The sequence below is a fragment of the Coenobita brevimanus genome, chromosome 51 (assembly GCF_032717465.1).
Source record: "Coenobita brevimanus isolate Jiangsu-jjx chromosome 51, ASM3271746v2, whole genome shotgun sequence".
Lineage (NCBI taxonomy): Eukaryota > Metazoa > Arthropoda > Malacostraca > Decapoda > Coenobitidae > Coenobita > Coenobita brevimanus.
In genome coordinates, this window is record NC_137004.1 from 12,625,605 (window position 1) to 12,632,104 (window position 6,500).

The window sequence follows — 6,500 nt, forward strand, 5'->3', positions numbered from 1 at the left end:
TTAGATTCCGTTTCTTACACACACACACACACACAAACTCATTCACCAAGCCTTGCAGTTCCGCTTCGTCTTCATTTAATAATACAATATCATCTGCAAGCAGTAGTACAGGGAGTTTCCAAAAACTGCCCTCTCTTATTAGGGTCGCTCCAACATCCACTGCCCTACCTTGTATCTCGTTTATAACCCCATCCATATACAGATTGAACAGCCATGGAGACAAGACACATCCCCGTTTCAGTCCAACATTCAGGTAGAAAAATTCACTCAGTTCACTATCCAAACGCACTGCAGCCTTAGCACTCTCATACGTACTCTTCACGGCATTCAACAACTTGCCATTTATTCCATATACTGTTAATACTTTCCACATTCCTTGTTTATCCACCCTGTCATATGCTTTCTCCAAATCCATGAATGCCGCATACAACTTCTTTCCCTTCTCTAGAAACTTTTCCACTAAAGACCTAAGAATGAATATCTGATCTACACAATCTTTTCTCTTCCTAAAACATCCCTTTTCTTCTCAACTAATTCTCTGTTATTTTCCTAGCCCAGTCAGTAAGTATCCTACCATATACGTTTCCTATTACACAACGAAGACAAATGCCCCTATGATTACCACACACTTCCTTTTTTCTCTCTCTCTCTTTTCCTTTGTACGGAGGAATAATTATACCTGACTTCCAATCCTCTGGGACTCTACTTTCGTCCCAAGCCAATCTGCACATCTTCCATATCCAGTCTACTACTATCTGTCCCTCATGCTACAGGATTTCACCATACACTCCATCAATTCCTGGGGCTTTTCCCATTTTGACTTTCTTCATTGCTTCCACTACTTACATCCTACTAATTCCTTCCTGTCTTCTCACCTCCCTCCTCCTCCCAGCCATTTCCCAGCCACTTATACTCGCATTACTTTCATTCTCTATGTTCAGCAATTCCTTAAAGTGTTCTCTCCATCTGCTCACTTTTTCTCCCATCTCCATTAGCAATATACCATTTTTATCTTTCACTCCCCGACTTTTTTCTTTATCATCCTAACTCTCTTTACCTCTTTCCAGATCATTTTCTTGCATTCCCTCTTCTTTACACTCAAATTTCTTCCAAATTCCTCATCCACCCTCTTCTTACTCTCTCTTACTAATCTTTTCATCTCTCTCTTCCTCTCTACATGTAACTCTCTCTTCTGTCTCTCAACTTCCTCCACGCCCCTGTTTCTCATCCATTCACTAAATGCTTTCTTCTTTTGCACCGCAGCCTGTCCCACCTCTTCATTCCACCAAGCTGTTCCTTGCATTCTCTTTCGTCTTCTCACCCCACACACCACCTCACATGCTGCACAGATTTCTTCTGTGAATATCTTGCACACACCTTCCTCGTCCCCCATCTGGTCCAAATCATAGTTATCCAATCGCTCCTCCACTTTTCTCTTATATTCTGCCTTTTTTCCATCCTCCTGCAACCTTTCTACTCTCCTTGTATAGACTACTTCTTCCTGTCCTTCTCTTCTCCTCCTCCTCCATTTCATTTGATCCTTGACTTTCACCACCACCAAGTGGTGGTCAGAAAGTCCACTCCCCAACCTCTGTATGCTCTTACATCTACTACACACCTTCTCATTCTATCATCCATACACACACATAATCAGTCATTGCCTTCCGTTCATTCAGTTCACCACTTTCCGTTCATTCAATTCACCACTTTCCCTTCTCATCATTTGCCGCGTATACCTATGGATCATTTTGTGTCTAAAGAGGGTATTGGCTATCAATAACCCCCTCCCTGCACAAATGTCCGCTAGAGCACTGCCATTCTCATCCACTTCTGCAGGCACACCCCATTCACCAACTACTCCATCCACCTTCACATTCCCTACTTTCCATTCATATCTACACTCAAAAACACTCTCTCACTCCTTTCAAACTTTTCCTTGCACACTTCTACATTTGTCCAGAACTCCTCTTTCACTCTATCTGCACGATCTTGCGCTAGCGCATACAAACACACAATCGCCCACATTTGTAGTCCAACTTTCAGTCTTAATCACACAGTCCTTGAGCCGACAGAGCCATATTCTCTTACACTCTTCTTCCATCTCATGCACACAATACACACTCCTTCTTTTGCCCTCTCATTCTCACCTACTCCCACGCACAGCCTATACCCCATGCATACTCCCACTCTCTCACAGTCTTACCTTTCCATTTTTCTCTGTTATCCCACATACATACACTTTTGCATCCTCAGGCACTTGTGTATATAAATAAATAGAGAGAGAGAGAGAGAGAGAGAGAGAGAGAGAGAGAGAGAGAGAGAGAGATGTATGTACAGATAGGTAGATAGATAGCTAAACAGATTGATGGATATGTTTATATGTACGTATTATACAGTATATAATATTTATACACGACCAGCACACTACAGCTATGCCTTCGGTATCGCTATTAATATGAAAACCACAAAATAACATTATCACCCTTTTGCGCTCCCTGCTCACAGGTACAAGTAGAGACTTCTCTTGTCGTCAGCCCCAGCAAGAAAGTGACAGGGAGCCAGGCATCTGGCTCGAAGAACCACCCCACATCCTGACCACAACATGAACCCATCATAATGACTCCCTCCACATAACGAGTGTCGTAATGATCCTATGCTTGTGTGTAAAGACGAAAACATCTGATACCACAGAGAAATTTTCTCAGTCAGGCAAACCCTACCTTTGAATTCTGTGTACCATATAATTATCCCAAACTTTCTACAGTAATAGTACACAGAAATCACAAGAATGGAAGTTTAATATTGTTTTATAACCCCAAATACTATGCCAATGTTGTGATATTTATATCACCCTCATAACAGTTTCGGTCATCTGTGGTGTTGTGCAAGAGGGACATCTGCAGTGGCTACACGAGAGCCTCAATTAAATCAGACAACTGGCATCCCAGTAGGCCTGTGCTGGAGTGGAGTATATAACGCTTCGCTTGATGCCCTCTGTCACAGCAGACAACCATGAGAGGCAGAGTGAGTGTCACAGCATCTCTGACCAGCTGATTACATATATATATATATATATATATATATATATAATATGTACTTATTTAGATTTTATATTGATATTTTTGGTGATGAGAATTAGTCATTGCTCTGTTCTCACATCCCAAGCTTATTAATAGTGAATGCTATTAGAGATATAATTTCCCCAAAATGTGATCATCATTTGTGCCAGAAGCATTCAGAGAGGGCTTTTGTATAATGACTGTAGGCTTATGTTTATCTCAATCTTTACTTTCCTCAGACTATAACACTGATCATATCGGCTGTGGTCATCCTGGCGGACCCCTCTGCGGGTGTGATTCCCCTCCCAGACCCCTCTGTATTCTACCCTCTAATCCCTGACTTCCTCCGCCTCAAACCCGCACGCCCTCGCCCGGCCCGCCCACACCCACCTCACCCACAGCCACAAGAAGGCCACCCACAACCTTCATACCAACCTCCAGCCCCGTCCGAACCGCCCACATATCACAAACCAGCCCCCGCCCCTCCTTCATACCATCCTCCCGTCCCTGCTCCTGCCCCTCCATCCTACAATCTCCCAGCTCCTGCCCCCCACCCAGCTCCAGCTCCTCCCTCATATCAGCCCCCCGCACCCGTCCCCCACCCAGCCCCTGCCCCAGCACCTCCCTCATACGACCCACCAGCCCCCGCCCCTCCCTCATACCATCCTCCCGCACCTGCTCCACAGTACCCATCCCACCCCACCCCGTATCACGAAGAGCCAGCTTACCCAGATGTGAGTATATGAAGTCCTACAGAAGTAAAGCTGTGCAAAATAGGAGACAATGATTAAGATGTTATTTCTTTCCATTTGTCATATTCACGTGAAATCTCTCTCTCTCTCTCTCTCTCTCTCTCTCTCTCTCTCTCTCTCTCTCTCTCTCTCTCTCTCTCTCTCTGTATATATCTATATCAATATGTATAGATAGATAGATAGAGCGAGAGAGAGAGAGAGAGAGAATATTTTCCTACCTACACTTCAATAGCTCATAAAAATCTCCAGCATTATCATCACAAAAGATGCACCAGGTGACATGGGTATTATATGCAGCTTGATGCTGGAAGATTTTGTTCCCTCCCATCCATGATGACTCCACCCTTCACATTTCCATTCGATTCCCACAACGTCCATCTCAGAAGTTACTTCAACAAACAACGGATGAGGCTATGGTATACCTAATGTCTGACTTGGCTCGTATCTCTGACCGGGGTAAAAATAATCTGATTGTTTTTAATGCATCAAAGACTTAGTTTTTGCACCTATCAACCCGACAAACTCTTCCACAGGCGTACCCACTAATGTTTTATAATATTCAGCTTAATCCTGCATCATCGTTGAACATGCTTGGGGTTTCATTTACTCGGGACTTATCTTGGAAAGATCATGTTACATTTCTTGTAAAATCTGCTTCCAAGAGATTGGGTGTGCTAAGCCAACTCCGTTCCTTCTTTACCCCTGCACAATTGTTGACTCTATACAGGGGTTTTATCCGCTCCTGTGCGGAGTACAATTCTCATGTGTGGGGAGGCTCCCCACATACAGCTCTTCTCAATAGGGTGGAGTCAAAGGCTTTTCGTCTCATTAAGTCTCCCCCTCTTACTGACTCCCTTCAACCTCTGTCTCTTCGCCACACTGTTGCATCTTTATCTCTTTTCTATCACTACTTCAATGGTCACTGTTCCTCTGAACTGTCTGCATGCATTCCTCCACCTCAACAATGGGCACATAGCACCAGTCTAGCAGTAAACTCTCACTCCTTTTCTGTCCAACTCTCTAATGCAAGAGTTAACCGTTACTCCCAGTCCTTCATTTATGCAACAGGTCAACTCTGGAACTGTTTCTCCTCTGTCTGTATTTCTGCTTCCTATGATCTCCAGTCTTTCAAACGCAGTGTGTCCAAGCATCTCGAAATGGATGGATCTTGAATTTGGCTCTCTCTTGTATTTTGTTTTTCTCTTGGAAGGAACAGTTTTGCGGGCTCATTGCCTTTGGTTCCTTCTTCCTCATATAAAAAAAAAAAACTCACCCATCCTTTCCACAGAACTCCCCAGATACACATCCACGTCTCGAACCACAACTGCTGCACCATTTGACAGGTATTGTAGTCTGCCTGATGCCAGACAGTTTTGTTCCATTCTAATCAGAAAGTTAACTGGTCATCCACCTTCCACAGAAACCTCCCAAATACACCTATAAATATGACGTCTCCAATCACTACTCCGGCCCTAACTTCGGGGTCTCGGAGACGCGCGACGGGTACAAGACCGAGGGCAGCTATACAGTGGACCTCCCCGATGGCCGTAAGAAGACCGTCACCTACGTGGACAACGGCCACGGTCTAATGGCTGATGTTATGGTGAAGGGAGATATTAAAAATGCCCCCAGCTACCACCCCGCCCCACCCGAGCCCATGTATTCCTAAGTGACTGGTTTGGCACTGAAGACTCCTTAACACCTTTTTTTTGGCGATTTATATTGTATATTGCAGCTCAGTATCGTCTGGCATGTTACTGATGTAATTTATGTTGATACTGAAACGACATAAAATAAAAAGAATTGACTCCATATGCATTATGGAAAAATAAATCGCTAATAAAGAGGTCTTACAAGAACTCGGCGCATTTTGACAAGTGAGTGAAATTTGTGAGAAGGAAACATGCAAACACTTAAATCCTTGAATCCAGTGGTCTCTTCGAAAGGATCTCTAGTAGTGAAGGAGTTAATGTAGACTGTTATTCCTTCATTTCCAGAATCCTAAGCGAAATAATGTGATAGGAGATCAGGAATATAATAATACTGACATCCTGGGGTCAAGGGGTGAAGTTTTTTATTTCTCCAACATTTCAAACTACACAGGCTCTATGAAGATGGGCTCTGTGTAGCCCAATGCGTTAGATTAAGTGAGAAATTAAGCTCTTTCTTGTGTTTCCCTCCCATCCATAGCATACCTCACAACTGTCATTCACTGACCCTTTCATTAGGATATCGTCTTTCCAAGTATTTTCTTATGCAGTCAGACGATTATATTCAGTCTGGGAGAGAACCTTCGTATAACAGGGTTAGTATATGCAGCTTCGAACCCTGTGATAAACTTTTCCTATCCTGGTGGAATTGTGCTGAAGTAATAAGAATGAGACGAAACTGAACGTCATTATAAAGAAGTTAGTTTTGTAATTATTCCCTAGTCTAGTATGAACTCCTGTTCGTTTACTGTGGATATGGATGGTATATCTTTATTTATTGTTGTTGTTTTGCTGCTGTTTGTTGAACATACACTTCAACGTTTTTGTTAATTTTGTTTACTCGCATGTCTGAGCCTGTATCTCGTTACGTTGAGTATCTGGTTGTTATAAATACTGATATACACTGCTGTGCTGGGAACATAAGTAATGTATATCATTAAAAAGTGTGACTGATTACTGTAAATACTGATATTCACTGT